The sequence below is a fragment of the Protopterus annectens genome, chromosome 12.part0 (assembly GCF_019279795.1).
Source record: "Protopterus annectens isolate FY-2018-M chromosome 12.part0, PAN1.0, whole genome shotgun sequence".
Taxonomy (NCBI): Eukaryota; Metazoa; Chordata; order Ceratodontiformes; family Protopteridae; genus Protopterus; species Protopterus annectens.
The window spans coordinates 780939914-780956978 of NC_056746.1; the positions used below are offsets into that span (position 1 = coordinate 780939914).

Sequence of the window (17065 nt, forward strand, 5' to 3'; positions counted from 1 at the left end):
CTGCATAGACTTTGCCTTATCCTCCATTTTCTTTAAAACCTCTTCTGCTTTGACACCAAATAAGACATCCTGCTGTAAAGGTGCATCTAATAATTTTGCTTTAACATTATCAGGCAGGGTTTGTTCTTTTAAGCATGTCTACGTATGACAGACCCAGTAACAGCTGCTCTACAGGAAGCTTCCAATTAATCAAATCCACATTGTAAAGTATGTTTGCCCACCTGCTCAGCTGCATGCAACATAACCTGCATTTCCTTGAATTCAGACTGTTCAGAATGTGTGCTCATCTTTTGTTTTAACTGAGACATTAGGAACTGCTGATATTTCAGCATGTGAAATTGACAATTTAATGCTCTAATAGCTAGAGTAGCTGAGGTGTATACCTTCTTCCCCCACCTATCTAGTGCTCTGGAGTCCCTTTCAGAGGGTACAGGATTTTTAGCCATAGAAGCCTTAGCCCCCTTTGGGACACTGGGAAATTGTTTCTGGGTCAGCCACAGGGCTTTTATAAAGGAATTTGTGAGAGTCAGGTAGTCTGTAGTATCTGTCTGCTTTGGGTGGAGCAGGAGGTAGTGAGTCTGGATTTAGACTAGATTCTAAGTAATCATCATCCACAATGTCTAAAACTGGAGGCATAGCAAGTGGTCTGTGCTGGGGAAGTAAAAGGAACTCTCGGAGCCTTTTCTTTGAATCGGAGTAGTCCTGGCCTTCCCAGTGGAAATGTTCCCTCATGGTGTGTAAAGTTTCCCCAAAGGAATAGTCTTCATGGGGAGATGCTGAGGGAATAGAGTCTTCAGCATCAGAGTCTTCATAAGGGGGAAAGGAGTAATCCTGTTCCCCAGAGGAGTCTGAGGAAAATGAAACCTGGTCAGAGGCGGCATGATCCTCCTCCTGTCTTGGCCTTTTGTCTGGAGGGGGTTGTGAACCCCTGATTAGGGTAATCAAATATTCAGCCATCTTAAGCATCTGGTTTCTTAGGCATGGGGCTTTGAACTGGAGACTGATGTACAGTCTTTTTAGGTTTTAATGGAGTTTTAAGCTTAGCATAAGATTTAATGGTGAGAGCAGTCAGCCTGAAGACACCTTCTGCAACCGAAGGTGTTTCCACAGCACCAGTTTCTCCTTCTGCAATGGTGTTAGTAGGGACTAAGGAAGATGTCTGCGTTGGCCTAGTACTCTCAGATTGAGAATTCAAAGTGGTCTGGGGCTCCAATTCTGCGGTCGTCAGGGGCTGCGTAGGCGCCTCACTGAAAACCAGAGAGCCAGCGACAGGCCCAGCAGAGGCCTCAGAGTCTGGCTCGGTTTTAGGCTGCCTGTCTATCTGTGTTTTTTATGCATGCCGGTCGTCGGTTGCTCCGACGGCATGGTATAATTAAATTTCCTACCCAAGTAGTGTCGAGCGAAATCAAAGCGACGCTTGATAGTTCGCTTATTGAACCTAGCACAAAAACGACAACCAGTGAAGTCGTGGTCTGGGCCTAGGCAAGGTATACAACAAGAATGGAAGTCCTTATGAGGTATTTGCTTCCCACAAGAAATGCAATTGTTAACTTTTCTGACATCAGACTGAGGCAAGAAAAGGTTCCCCAACGGAGTACTTGGCTTTATTGAAGACTTCGGACTGAAATTCGATTCAAAAATCTCAGGTGTCAGCCGACTGGCACTTGCGAACTGCTTCGGGCACCGCGCGGCAAGAAAGACTGAAGAAAATGGCGTTGGATGTCTCACATACCCCTGGCGCACTGACGTCAGGGAAGAAGCGACAGCAATTGACGCCGGACCAAGACTTTGGAACTCAGGCCGACTCCGGGACCGCCTGACAACAGGATAACCGAAGTGTGATGACTGCAGCAGAGTAACATGAACATCTGTGCGAGGTTTACTTGATTTGCAAAACTTCTGAAAATGGTTCCATTTTTTTTAAACTTGTGGCACTGCTGACCAAATGCCAAGCATTTCTCTTTTAGACTCATGATTGGCACCACAACTGCGACAGTTTACTGTAAAGCTGGATTTGGGTTTTTCTGATTCATCCCTGTACTGCAATGAGCATCCTCCTTTCTTAGAACTTGCTGGAAAACTATGTGCTTACCCCAGAGAACCCGCAGGGGCTGTGGTTGCCATGTGCTTAGGCCTGCTTCTGTTTGCCACGTGCTGCATGCAGTCTACATTTGCTCTGGAGCCTGACGAAACAATGCGGTTATCACTTGCAAGCACTTGTGTACCTTTCTGTTACTTCATGGATTTGACAAATTTCAATAGCTTTGCTTAGTGTTAAATCACTGTCATGAAGCAAAATCTTTCACAGCAGCAATATTAATACCACACACAAGCCTGACTTTTATGAACTAGTGTTTTAAGTCACCAAAACTGACATTTTAGCTTTGTTCCTCTGGTCAGCAATATAAGCTACACACGATTTCCCTGGTTTCTGACCTCTTATGTAAAATAAATGCCTCTCTAATGTAATGTTTTTCTGGGGTTACACATTTCTCCGAATTTGCACTTCAAAACACTTGGGGTGTTCCCTTGACTCAGCCTGTACAACAATATGGCAGTTTTCACCTTCTCCCTCATACACTGCTAGTGCATGCACAAATTAATGCTCTCTTTTTAATGGCCTTGGACCCAATTAGGTTTAACAAAATGAATGCCCTGGTGCATGCATCTTTGTCAGAATAAGCTGCCTGTATAAAATTATCGTACTCCTGCTCAAATATTCTCCAGTTCTCTGAAATATTCTGATGAAATACAAGTGGTGAGGGCTTTCAAAATCCATCTGTCACATTAACACATACCAGTGAAGGGTTTTGCAAATATGCACGAACACGCACACATCTACATATGCCAGAAATTTATGCCAGTATTTGTAACTATACCCAATAGCATATTAAGCCTCTGAATAACTGAACTTTGCAGAGTAAGTCTCTCGGGCACAGTAATACTCTTGAAATTACTGTACTGCAGAAATAACCTCTCATCAGTGTAAAATATTTCAAAATAACTGCACTGTGTGAATGAACTAGACCGAAGCTCAGAGTAAAAAACATTTTGAAGTAACTACACTTTGCGAATAAACTGTACACAGCACACTGAAACTTCTCTCAAATGGCAGTACTTTGCTAGATAATTCTTACAATGCAAGAAACACTCTGTAATGGTTACACTTTGTGAATAGACACACCCAGCACAAGAAACTTTTCAAAATGGCTGTACTTCATGAAATAGTTGCACTTTGCACACAAACTCTTCGGAATACACGCAAAGTAATAAGCACACACTATAAGCATCTGTACACACTGAGATACTTTGAATAACTCTAGTTATACCCTGAATACGATACGAAGTAGTAGTTATGCCAAAAAGTACAGTTTTGTACCTACCATAAATGTAGATGTTCGAGGATTCCATTGCTGCAGTCCTTACTATTGGGTATAGTCCGCATCCAGTCGGCCCGAATACCAGAGTATAAGGCTGACGTCGGTCAGGGCGCATTAGTCTGACGTCAGTACGTCAGGGTACTAATGCGCATGACCGCGTCATATCCTCAGTCTTTTCTTGCCCCAGATGTCAGAAGACCCTAAAAAGACAAGGCCCAAAATACCTGCACCAAAACATGAACAATACATACAAAAATATAAGCATGTAAACTCACCTACACAACCACCCCTAAACACAGAGGGGAAGGAGGGAGGGTAAATTGGACTGCAGCAATGGAATCCTCGAACATCTACATTTATGGTAGGTACAAAACTGTACTATGTTCTTCGCCTTCCATTGCTGCAGTCCTTACTATTGGGTAGAATCCCAAAGCAGAGGTAAGGGAGGCTGGCAAATCAGAAAGAAGCAGGAGCTGACAACATGCCTTGCAAAACAGCTGTGGCAAAACCAGCCCTAGACTTAGAGTAGATAGGAAGGTGATAATGCTTAGAGAAAGTATGCACTGAACTCCAAGTAGCTGCTTCCAAAATATCCTTAGTTGCCACCCCGTAGAAATGCTGTTGAAGTGGCAGTAGCCCTAGTGGAATGAGGCCTAATCCCAGCTGGAATCTCCTTGCCATGATGGGAATAACAAAATGCAATGCAAAAGCCAATCCACCTAGAAATAGTTTGTTTTGACACAGGCTTGCCCTGCGAACTCAAAGCAAAAGAAACAAACAACTGCTGAGACTGCCTAAAATCCTTAGTCCTGCTTAAGTAATAACGCAATTGCCTGTGTACATCCAAAGTATGCAAAATCTTTTCCCCTTTATTTTGGGGGTCTGCATAAAAAGTAGGCAAATGAATAGTTTGGTTTAAAGCCACACTAGAAACCACCTTAGGCATAAAGGAAGGATTAGTACGTAATGATACCCTATCCTTATGGAAAATCAAAAAGGGCTCGACTGCCATAAGGGCCTGCAACTCAGACACCCTTCTTGCAGAAGTAATAGCCAACAGAAAAGCAGTCTTCCATGACAAGTATTTCAATTCAGCAGTAGCCGCAGGCTCAAAAGGTTGTAGAGTAAGTTTTTCCAACACAAAATTGAGATCCCAAGCAGGAGTAGGAGCTCTACGTGGGGGTCTTATATTCTTTGCCCCTCTAAGAAACTGCTTGAACAAAGGATGAAAACAAAGGTGGGTCACAATCATAGTGAGCTGAAATTGCTGCAGCATGAATCTTAATGGAAGAGAAGGACAAACCTTTGTCCAATAACTCAGTAAGATATTGAAGAGCCACACTCAAATTAGGCTCAGAAATCTCCAAATTCTGTGCTGTACTCCAAAATAAAAATCTCTTCCATTTTTCTGCGTACACTCTCCTTGTACTAGGTCTTCTAGCTTCCATAATCACATTTAAAACTTGTTGAGGAAGTTGAGACCTGCTGTGTTTCAACACAGAATATGCCAGGCTGTTAGATGAAGAGAGTGAAGCTTGACATTGAGCAGATGACCGTCCTTCTGAGATAATAGATGAGGAATCAGAGGTAAAGGCCATGGAGGCTTTACCAGACTCCGTAGTAGTGGGTACCAGTGTTGCGAGGCCAATCTGGAGCTATCAAAATCATCCTTGGCCTGTCTTGTCTGACCTTTAATAGTACCTTTGGAAGAAGAGGCAGAGGTGGAAAGGCATACACATGAAGGTTTTTCCAACTGAAAGACAGAGCATCCACTTTCCAAGCTGTGTGATGAAACCCCTTTGTGCAATACTTTGGCAGCTGGTGGTTTAGTGGAGAAGCGAACAGATCTATGTCTGGAGTTCCCCATGACACTGTCAATTTCTGAAATACATGAAGATCCAGTTTCCACTGTGGGGATCCATGATTTGTCTGCTTAACACATCTGCTAAGGAGTTCTGTGCTCCTGGCAGAAACCTTGCCTGAAGAGTTAGTTGCAAGCTTAGCGCAGTCTCCCATAAAATCATCGCTTGCCTGCATAGAGGATAAGAATGTGTTCCCCCTTGCTTGTTGATGTACCACATGACAGTTGTGTTGTCTGTTAGAATCAACACCTGCCCTGGAAGAAGTAACTCCTTGAAAGCCATTAATGCAAACTGGACTGCTAACATCTCCTTCATGTTGATATGTAGATGCTGTAGTCTGGCAGGCCACTTGTTTTGTATCCACTTTCCATTTAGATGAGCTCCCCAAGCAATGTCCGAGGCATCTGTCGTTAAAATCTGACTCGCCTCTGGCCGGGTCACAGAGAGTCCCTTGTTTAGGTGACATTCCTGAGCCCACCACAAAAATTCTCTCTGAAGGCAAGGTATTATTTGAATGACAGTGTCTAAATCCTGGCAGTGCTGTGTCCATACATTTTTGAGATACCATTGTAACTTCCTCATATGCAGTTTGGCATTGGGAAGCACCAGAATACAAGATGCCATGAACCCTAATGCTTGAAGGACTGTCTTTGCAGTCAGCACGGACTGATGAGATAGTTGATGGAAGTAAAGTGATAGACTCTTTTGTTTGTCCGGGGTTAAAAAGGCCATCTGGGCTGCTGTATTCAGTCTCACACCCAGAAAGCACATGTCTTGAGAGGGTACTAGACTGGACTTTATTTCGTTCACAGAATACCCTAGGCATCTTAGCACTGCTATAACATATTCCAGATGCTGTAGAAGGTCTTCCTTTTCTTGAGCCAGAATCAGGCAGACGTCTAAATAAGGATAGATTTGAATTCCTTGTAGCCGGAAGTAAGCTATCACTGGAGCCAGAACCTTTGTGAATACTCTGGCAGTAGATAAGCCAAAGGGCAATGCAGAGAACTGATAATGAGAATCTCCAGCTCGAAACCGCAGATACTTCCTGTAACTTAGCCTGATAGGCACATGAAGGTAAGCTTCCTTGAGATCTAAAGTTACCATCCAGTGATCTTTGCCCAGCAGGGGTAAAAGCTGTTGTAACGTCAACATCTTGAACTTGGGAATGTCCAGATAAGTGTTGAGGAGAGATAAATCCAAAATCGGTCTCCACGTGTTCCCCTTCTTTGGCACTAGGAACAGGCGAGAATAAAATCCTAGGCCCCTTTCTGATACAGGGACTGGCTGAATGGCCCCCATTTGGAGTAACTGAGAAACTTGCTTGTGAGCCTCTTTTCTTTGTGGAGGAGGAACGTCTGGCATGCCTTTGAAAGGGGGCATTGTATGGAAATAAAATCTGTAACCGTGGTGAATGATGTCCAACACCCATCTGTCTTGAGTAATTAAATCCCAACTTTCTTTGAAAAGAGACAGTCGTCCTCCCAAAGGAGCTGCCAGACGAGAATCTACTGGCAGCTGAAAAGGCAGGTCATTGGGTCTGTTTACGAAAGGACTGACCCCTGCCCTCACCAGAAGTCTGAGCAGGTGAACTCCTGTTCTAGGCCTAAAGAACCTTGAGCCCGCCCCTACCACGCCTAGACCTACCCCTAGACTGGGAATCATAAGCAGGATATGTCCACCCCTTAGCAGGCCAATTTCTACTAAACTTCGTGGCTGTACCTGCAAAAAATCTTTAACAGTTTGCATAGACTTAGCTTTGTCCTCCATTTTCTTTAAAACTGCTTCCACAGGTGAACCAAACAACACATCAGACTGTAAAGGAGCATCCAAAATCCTTGTCTTAACATGCTCAGCCAAATTTTGATCCCTCAACCAGGCATGCCTGCGAAGAACAGAACTAGTGGCAGCCACCCTCGAGGAGGCCTGCACAGCATCAAAACCATATTGCAAAGAATGCTTGCCCACTTGTTCAGACACATAAACTAAATCCAGCAATTCTTTACAATCAATACCTTCCGCCAAAGCATCCACCTTAGATTTCAATTGTGAAAGGAGATAATTTTGATATTTCAGCATGTGAAACTGACAATTCAACGCTCTCATGGCTAGAGTGGAAGAAGTATACACTTTCTTACCCCACCTATCCAACGCCCTTGCCTCTTTGTCAGTGGGAACAGGATTTTTAACCACAGAGGCCTTAACACCTTTAGGCCCCTGAGAAACAGTTTCTGGGTCCCCTAGGACTCTTAAACAAATACTTATGAGCTTCGGGCACCCTATAGTACCTATCAGGTTTAACAGGAGCAGGAGGCAAAGAATCAGGGTTCAGGGAAGCCTCTGCAAAAACATCTTCCACCACAGTCAATACAGGAGGTATAGCTAAGGGCCTATGCTGGGGTAAAAACAAGAATTCCCTAAGCCTCTTCCTGGAATCAGAGTAATCCTGGCCTTCCCAGTTAAAGTGCTCCCTCATGGAATGCAGAGTCTCTGAAAATGAAAAATCCTCAGGAGGAGAAGCCGAAGGAGTGGCATCATCCACATCAGAATCAGAATAATGAGGATACTCCTGCAAATCTTCCGCAGAAGACTCAGAAGCCCCTGAACCCTGTTCAAAACTGTCAAACTCTGGTTCCACCCTAGGCCTCTTATCAGGAGGGCCCATAGAACCTCTAATCATAGTAATCAAATCTTCTGCCATTTTAAGCATATGTTTCTTAGGTACAGAACCCGAAATGCTAGGAGAAGCCCCTACTGAAGCTGAACTTGGCCTACCTCTAAAAGAAGTTTTGGCACAGTCTAACCTCCTCTTAATAGTGCGTTTGTTAAACCTAGCACAAGAGCGGCAACCAACAACGTCGTGCTCAGGCCCTAAACAAGGTATACACAATGTATGGTAATCCCTATGAGGTATTTGTTTCCCACAAGAAATACAGTTATTCACTTTTTCTGACATCCGGTTAAATACTGAGGCAAGAAAAAACCAAAATGTTCCCCAACGGGATACTTAGCCAACTCTGATTCGGTCTGAAACTCCGGTTTCGGAAATATTTCAGAACGCCAACCTGCACTCGCAAAACTGCTTCTGCATCGGACCACGCGGCAAAAAAGACTGAGGATATGACGCCGGTCATGCGCATTAGTACCCTGACGTACTGACGTCAGACTAATGCGCCCTGACCGACGTCAGCCTTATACTCTGGTATTCGGGCCGACTGGATGCGGACTATACCCAATAGTAAGGACTGCAGCAATGGAAGACGAAGAACATCAACACTGACAAAAAAAGTGTAGTTGCCCTGCTTTATTTAAGCTTAATGCACCCTTTTTGCCCTTATATTTGTTTTGCTCGTTTCATCTCTTTTCATGCCCATTACACTTTTCTTGTGCTCATTTTACTCTAAACATTCCCCTTTTGCTTTAAACATGCTCGTTTTGCCTTAACTCATTCCCTGCAATACAGCTTTGAGTGTGTACCTTCAACTCCCAGTGGGTGTGGCTTGAGCCTTAAAAAAAAAAATTAAGTTATCACCTGACAAGGTCTAATACTAATTGACAGAAGTCACATATCAATACAATCGTGTTTGCCATCACATACACCAAGATAAAATATTCAGATACCTTATGTGTAGCATGGTTTTGGAATTATTAATGCAAATATGAACAGGCAATATTTGACACTTAGAGGTGCAGTAGGAGGTAAAGTACAGTTGTGTACACTTACCATAAATGTAGATGTTAGAGTGTATTCACTGTTGCAGTCATTACATTTGGGTAATCTGCTGGCAGGTTGCCCTCAGTCGGCCTGAATTCCAATGTCTTGGATCCTGCGTCAGTTTGCTGTCCCTTCTTCCATGACGTCAGGTCGTCAGGAGTATAAAACATGCAGCTGACGCCATTACATCAGTTCTTCTTGCCCCAGATGTCAGATGCCCCCCAAATGGGGAGCAACATATACATACATATATATATATATATATATATATCAAAAAATATACCTCCAAACAAAAGCAAATACACCAAAAATGCTTTTAAGCATAGTAAAAAGAAAGGAGAGGTATAGTAAGAAAAACAGGGGACTGGAGGGTAAGTAACCAGGACTGCAACAGTGAATACACTCGAACATCTACATTTATGGTAAGTGTACAATACTGTACTATGTTCTTCGTGTTTCACTGTTGCAGTCATTTCATTTGGGTAGAATCCCAAAGCTAAGGTTGGGAGGATGGATTTATATAGCAGTAGGAGCAGCTATAAGGCCCTGCAGTACAGCAGTGGCAAAGCCAGCTCTGGATTTAGAGGAGAGAGGTAAATGGTAATGTTTGGTGAATGTATGAACTGAGCTCCAGGTAGCAGCTTCTAGAATGTCTCTGGTAGGAACCCCTCTGAGAAAGGCTGCAGACATAGATGCAGCCCTGGTGGAATGAGATCTGATCCCCTTGGGGATAGGTTTACCATGGCGCATACAGCAGAAACGAATACAATGGATTATCCATTTGGAAATAGTCTGCTTTGAAATAGCCTTTCCCTCTGCCCCTGCAGCAAATGCCACCAACAGTTCTGATTTTCTTAGAGCTTTTGTCCTGTTTAAGTAGAATCTAAGTTGTCTGTGTACATCCAATGAATGCAGAATCCACTCACCCTTGTTCTATGGATTGGGAAAGAAAGTTGGCAGATGAATGGTCTGATTAAGAGCCACACTTGATACCACCTTAGGCATGAAAGATGGATTGGTCCTGAGACACACCCTGTCCAGATAAAAAATAATGAAAGGCTCCCACTGCCATAAGAGCCTGTAATTCTGAAATCCTTCTAGCTGAGGTGACTGTTAAAAGGAAAGCTGTTTTCCAGGAGAGAAATTTTAGGTCTGTAGTAGCAGCTGGCTCAAAAGGAGGGAGAGTGAGCTTTTCCAAAACAAAATTGAGGCCCCATGCAGGAGTTGGCACTCTCCTTGGAGGTCTTAAATTTTTGGCCCCTCTGAGATATAGCAGAGGATGAAAGAAGAGGTGAGGCTCTGTAATGAGCTGAAATGGCAGAGGCATGGATTTTTATGGAAGAAAAAGATAGGCCCTTGTAAAGCATTTCAGTTAAGTATTGCAGAATCTGAGGAATATTGGGCATTGCTGTGCTTATTCCTTGTGACTGGTTCCAGGCACAGAACATTTTCAATTTGTCAGCATAAGATTTTCTAGTACTAGGCCTTCTAGCCTCCAAAATGACATCCATCACAGGTTTGCTGAGGGATGCCAAGGGTGAAATTAGTTGATTAGCCACGCTGCAAGATTCAAAGTTTGAAGCTGAGAGTGCAGAATGTGGTAGTTCTGCTGAGACAGTAGGTAAGGTGTCTGAGGCAGGTGCCACGGAGGAAGGTGTGACATTGCGCAGAAGTGGGTACCATTGTTGGTGAGGCCAGTCTGGAGCAATCAGAATCATTTTTGGTTTGTTCTGTATGACTTTTAGTAGATCTTTGGAGAGCAGAGGTAGAAAAGCATATACTGACAGGCTTTTCCAGCTGAATGATAAGAGCATCCACTTTCCAAGCTTTTTTGTGATTAATTCTTGTGCAGAATTTGTCCAACTGATAGTTCTGGGGTGAGGCAAAAAGATCCATGTCTGGGCTCCCCCATTTGCGTGTCAACATGTTGAAAATTTGTGATTCCAGTTTCCACTCCTGTGGGTCCATAAGATTTCTGCTTAGTTGGTCTGCCAGAGTATTTAGCTTTCATGGCAGGAATTGAGCTTGTAGCTGTATCTGGTAGGTCAAAGCAGTGTCCCACAGTGCCATGGCTAATCTGCAAAGGGGGTATGAGTGCATGCCCCCTTGCTTGTTTATATACCACATGACTATGAGGATTCTGGTGGTGTCAGTCTTTATCAGTAGTTGTCCTGGATGAAGTAAGTCCTTCAACGCTGTTAGGGCATTTTGAACAACTAGTATCTCTTTCTGGTTGATATGTAGATGCATTTGATTTGGTGCCCATATGACCTGAATGCATCTTCCTGCCATGTGGGCCCCCCAGCCATAATCTGATGCGTCTGTTAAGGTTTGGCTGGCAGGGGGTAGAGTGGAGGGCTGTCCCATGTTTTGGTGACAGGCCTTTGCCCACCATAGAAACTTCTGTTGCAGGCAGGGGATGAGAGGAATCATTGTTTCCAGACTGTGAATGTTGACTCCATAAACTTTTTAGGAACCATTGAAGTTTCCTCATATGCAGTCTTGCATATGGAATTAGTAGGATGCAGGATGCCAGGAAGCCCAGAGCCTGCAGAATTTGTCTTGCAGAAGACTGGGTTTTTGTTGCCATCAGTTTGAAGTAAGTAGTCCTTTGCCTTTGTCTGGCGTGAGGTAAGCCATCTGGGCAGTTGTATGCAAGCTTGCACCCAGGAATGTTATCTTTTGAGAGGGTACCAGTTGTGATTTCTTTTCATTTATTGTGTACCCTAGGCATGCTAGAAGACATTTCACAAACGACAAGTGTCGTAGAAGAGTGTCCTTGTTCTCTGCTTGAATGAGAGAGTCATCCAAGTAAGGATATATTTGAATACTTTTCTCTGCAAAATGCAATTACTGGTGCCAGGCAATTTGTAAAGACCCTGGGCGCAGTAGATAAGCCAAAGGGCAGTGCAGAGAATTGGTAAAGCATTAAGCCAGCCTCGAATCTGAGGTATCTTCTGCACGACTGTCTTACTGGGACATACAGGTATGCCTCAAGTCTAAAGTCACCAGCCAAGCATTCTTACCCAGCATGGGCAGAAGCTGTTGCAAAGTGAGCATTTTGAATTTTGGAATGTCCAGGTATGTGTGCAAAATAGACAAATCCAGTATTGGCCACCAGGCCTGGTCCTTTCTGGGTACCAAGAACAGTCTTGAGTAAAAACCTTGTCCTTTTTCCTGTTCTGGTACTGCCTGAATGGCCCCCATATCCATGAGGTAAGTAACCTGTTTCTGTGCCTCTGCCCATTTGTTTTTTGGCAGTTCTGGCCAACCATTTCTCATTGGCAGAGTGTGGAAATGGAATCTGTATCCCTGTGATACGATGTTCAGTACCCACTTTCCTGGGTTATTAACTGCCAATTTTGAGCAAAAAGTGCTAATTTTCCCGTTATGGGTGCTGCCAAAAGATAAGGGCTTGGTGTTGACAGAGGGAAATCACTGAGATTGCTTTCTGTAGGTTTGCGCTTTATCTACTCCAGATTTGGAGGTGGATGCGCCCCATTGCTTTGACCTGTAGGAGTCTTGAGCCTGGTACCTGGAACCCTTAAGGCATCTGGATTTGCCCCTTTGAGCTCTGTCTGACACAGGAAAGGACCAATTTTTTGTAGGCCAGTGTCTACTGGATCTAGGTGGCTGCACTTGCAAGAAATCTGTAACAGTTTGCATAGACTTAGCTTTGTCTTCCATTTTCTTTAAAACCTCTTCTGCCTTTTTATCAAACAGAGAATCATGCTGTATAGGTGCATCTAGCAATTTAGCTTTAACATGATCGGTCAAATTTTGTTCCTTTAACCAGGCATGACTCCTAATCACAGATCCAGTAACTGTGGCCCTGCAGGAGGCCTCTAAAGAATTAAAACCACATTGCAAAGTATGCTTTCCAACTTGTTCAGCTGCATGCAATAATTCCTGCAATTCCTTATTTTCTGCACATTCTGAAATCAACATTTTCTGTTTCAGCAATCCCATAACATGTAGTTGGTACTTAAGCATATGAAATTGACAGTTTAAGGCCCTGATTGCCAAGGTTGCAGATGTATAAACCTTTTTTCCCATCTGTCCAGCGCCCTTGAATCTGTCGGAGAGGGTAGGGTTTTTTGCTGTTGAGGCCTTAACGCCCTTTGAACCCTGTGAAATAGTTTCAGGATCAGCAGCAGGGTTTCTAAATAAAAATTTATGAGAGTCAGAGACCCTGTAATACCTGTCAGGCTTACTGGGAGCCGAAGGTAGAGAGTCAGGGGTCAGGCTTGACTCAGAAAAAACATCATCCACAATGTCTAACACAGGGGGAATGGCTAAAGGCTTGTGCTGAGGGAGGAGGAGGAAATCCCCGAGCCTCTTTTTTGATTCTGAGAAGTCTTGACTCTCCCAGTGAAAATGCTCCCTCAAAGTATGCAAGTTTTCTCCAAATGAATAATCCTCAGGAGGAGATGCAGATGGAATAGACATCAGAATCCTCATAGCGAGGTAAAGATAATTCCTGATCAGAAGAGGAATCAGAAGAAATAGAAACCTGATCTGACGACTCAGTGTCTTGCCTAGGCCTCAACTGGAGGGGGATGGGTACCCCTGATCAAGGTAATAAGTTCTTCAGCCATTTTGATAATTTGTTTTTTAGGCATAGAGGCCTGTGCACATGGCAAAGGCATCAGTTTTTTAGTTTTAGAAGATGTCTTTGCCTTTGGTTTTGCAGCTTTTGGTTTGAAATAAAAATGCTGAAGTCTGAATACACCCTCAGAAGCCGGTGCCTACTCAGAGGCTCAGGACCCATCCGAGGGAGATGCATCTGTCGGTCCAACACCTTGAGTATCTTGAGGCATGCCAGACTCCACATGGGTGTCGGTAAAGGCCTGCGACTCGAAGGTAGCAGGCATCAGGGGCTGCAAAAGCGCCTCACTGAGTACCGGCGACTGACTTAGGAGAAGCTTCGTCGGTTTTGGATCTCGACTGCCTTTCTCTGTCCTTTTCTTTGCACTTTTTATTTACTCCGGTAGTCGGATTGCTATCAGACGACATCTCTTGGTAGTTAAATCTGTTTCCAAAACACTTAGATGCAAAAATATACCAACGCTTAATAGTGCGTTGGTTAAATCTAGCACAAAACCGACAGCCAGGCATGTTGTGATCAGGGCCTAGGCAAGGAATACAGTATAAATGGAAATCATTATGAGGTATTTGCTTCCCACAAGTAATACAATTAACTTTTTCTGACACCGGTAAAAAGCAAGAAAAAAAGTTTCCCCAACGGGGTACTTAGCTTTATTGAAGACTTCGGTTCTGAAACTCAAACGCGAATATTTCAGTAGTCGGCCGACCGGCACTTGCCAAATGCTTCTGCTTTGGGCACTGCGCGGCAAGAAAGACTAAATAAAATGGCGTCTGCTGCATGTTTTACACCCCTGACATCATTAGCCGCCCTCTCCAAAGCAAAAAACACAGCATCAATGGGACCAGACGGTGTCCTGGGCTGCGTCCTACATGAACTCCAATAAGAGCTAAACCCAAACATAAAACTACTGTTCAATCTCAGCCTTACTACTACAGGATATGTACCCAAAGAGTGGCGTACAGCAACAGTGGTCCCTCTCCACAAAGGTGGCGCCTCAACGGATCCTGGAAACTATCACCCCATAAGCCTGACTAGCTTGGTCTGCAGAGATATGGAAAGGATCATCATGGACCTCATAAATAAAGATATTGGGGCCCTACAGACACTGGATCCTACCCAGTTCGGCTTTAAGGGCAGATCCTGCCTCTTAAACCTGGTCGATTTCTTTGAAACAGTCACAAAGGCCATTGACGAGGGGAAGGTGGTCCACACAGCCTACCTGGACCTCGCAAAAGCCTTCGATACAATACCCCACTCGGGCATTATAGATAAGCTCACCAGCTTAAATATAAACCCCTATGTCACGAGATGGGTTGCAAACTGGTTCAAGGACAGAGCCCACATGGTTAGAATTGCTGGAGCCATGTCAGACTCCAAACCAGTTACAAGTGGCGTCCCACAAGGCTCAGTTCTGGGACCTCTCTTGTTCGGTATATATTTCTCGGTGGTACAGGCCAACACGGAAGGACTGTGGCTGACCAAGTTCGCAGATGACTGCAAACTGGGCGCCATAATAGACTCTCCAGCCAACACAACCATCCTCCAAAAGGGCCTCATAGAAACAGACAAATGGTGCCAGAGCCATGGCCTCAAGCTAAAAGCCAAAAAGTGTATAGTCATCCTCTTTGGCAAACACAAAGTGCCCACAAATGACCACATAGGTGGTGATCCATTAAGTACAGAAGAGGTATTTAGGGACCTGGGGACCCAAGTTGATAGCAATCTCTCATTTGACAACCACGTGGCCAAAGTGGTTAGAAAAACATTTTATATAGCCCACCTAATCATGAAGGGATTCACATCTAGATCAGGGGAGGTCATCGTGCCTCTTTACTCATCCTTCATCAGGCCCATAATTGAGTACAATGCCCCTTTTGGGATGTACCTTACCAGACACCTGCAGCAATTGGAAAGACCCCAAAAGTACCTCACCAAGTGGATCAAAGGGCTCAAACAGATGCCATATGCTGCCCGGTTAAAGAAACTCCAGCTCTACTCAGTGGCATACCACCTGCTCAGAGGCAATCTGTGCCTGACGTATAAAGCCATGTCCAACCCGGAATTAATGGACATGCTGCACCTCAGAAAACCCAAATCCCATCAAGCTATGCGCTCGAGAGACTTGAACCTCAGCACTGAAATAAATAGGACATGCTGGAGGGACAGATTCATAACCCAGAGGCTCCCTTCACTCTGGAATAAAATCCCAGTCCAGGTTAGGCAGAGTCCCTCATTGACTCTCTTCAAGAGGAATCTTGATGAGTGGATGGGAGATCATAGGTTTACCCCAGGTATCACTTCTGTGTCACTGTTAAACAGAGGCACAGTATACTAACCTCGAAAAAGAGCATAGCAAAATTAATTTAAAATGGGTGGCGAAAGCCAAACACACTCTGGCTAGGCTTATAAATGCCCTAGGGCAGATAGCCTAGTATGAACCTATGGACCTATAAGAGAAGACAGCAACCGACATAGGACCCAAGACTTTGGAATTCAGGCCGACTGAGGGCAACCTGCCAGATTACCCAAATGTAATGACTGTAACAGTGAAACACTTAGAACATCTACAGTTTTCAGCCTACTCAGGTGTTCAAAATCAAGAAAATCAAGTCTGGGCACCAAAAAGGAAGACTTCCCCAAAAATTCCAAAAGCATGTTTATTATTACAATCCAAACACCGAAAATTAAGAAAAAACAAACCTTGAACGCTTAACGTTTCAGTTGTAGATTTACACGTGTTCATTGATATGACTTTTTTTTTTTTTACACACACAAACCTGATTAAGTATTTGGTATGAAAGCAATGTTTTTTTTATAAGTGTTTTAGTTTATAAGTATTAATATTTATTCTGATAGATGTCTAGTGATCGATCTTGTTAGTGAGTTAGTTTCTTAATATTTGGATAAGTAGGTTAGGCTTAATAAGCTGTTCTTGTATTATATATTTTAATTTGTCTCTAGCTTTTAAGTTTCAAATCTACGGTAACACAGTCACAGTTTACACTTTGGTGTTAAGGGGAAAGGGGGACTTGGTTAAAGAAATGAGTTCAACTCTTATCACTCTTAACAGAACCACCCTCTGTAACCACTCCCCTGCTCCAAATAACCTGATTACATATAAATGAATGTTTTTGATTCTTTTCATTACACTCAACTAGGATCACTTGTTTGTGTGTTTCAATAAAGGATATTCCATTTTTAACTCAACTGTGGACATTCTATTTTCTACTATCTTGTATGTATTTTGCAGTTTAATTTTTATTAGTGAACTAGGTGCATTACAAGTTAGAGTGAACTTCCCACCCTCCACACTGTGAAGTTTCTTCTTGGTTTGTTTTAAATTCTTTAAGAGACCCATTGCTCCTACTACTACTGGAACTACCTGTATGAGGTCTGCAAGAAACAGTGGTGAATAGCACACCTCAGAGAACAAAAGTAGCAGACAAAAAAGCCTACCATCTGGAGTACTTCTAAGGAGAGATGCACCCACTAACTACTA

General features: G+C 43.6%; 1 protein-coding gene across 2 annotated transcripts in view; it reads right to left on the bottom strand.

Moving 5' to 3' along the window:
* The window catches only part of COG7 (component of oligomeric golgi complex 7), a 4201489-nt gene that overhangs the window by 3915829 nt on the left and 268595 nt on the right, over nt 1-17065 (bottom strand). The window lies entirely within an intron of this gene.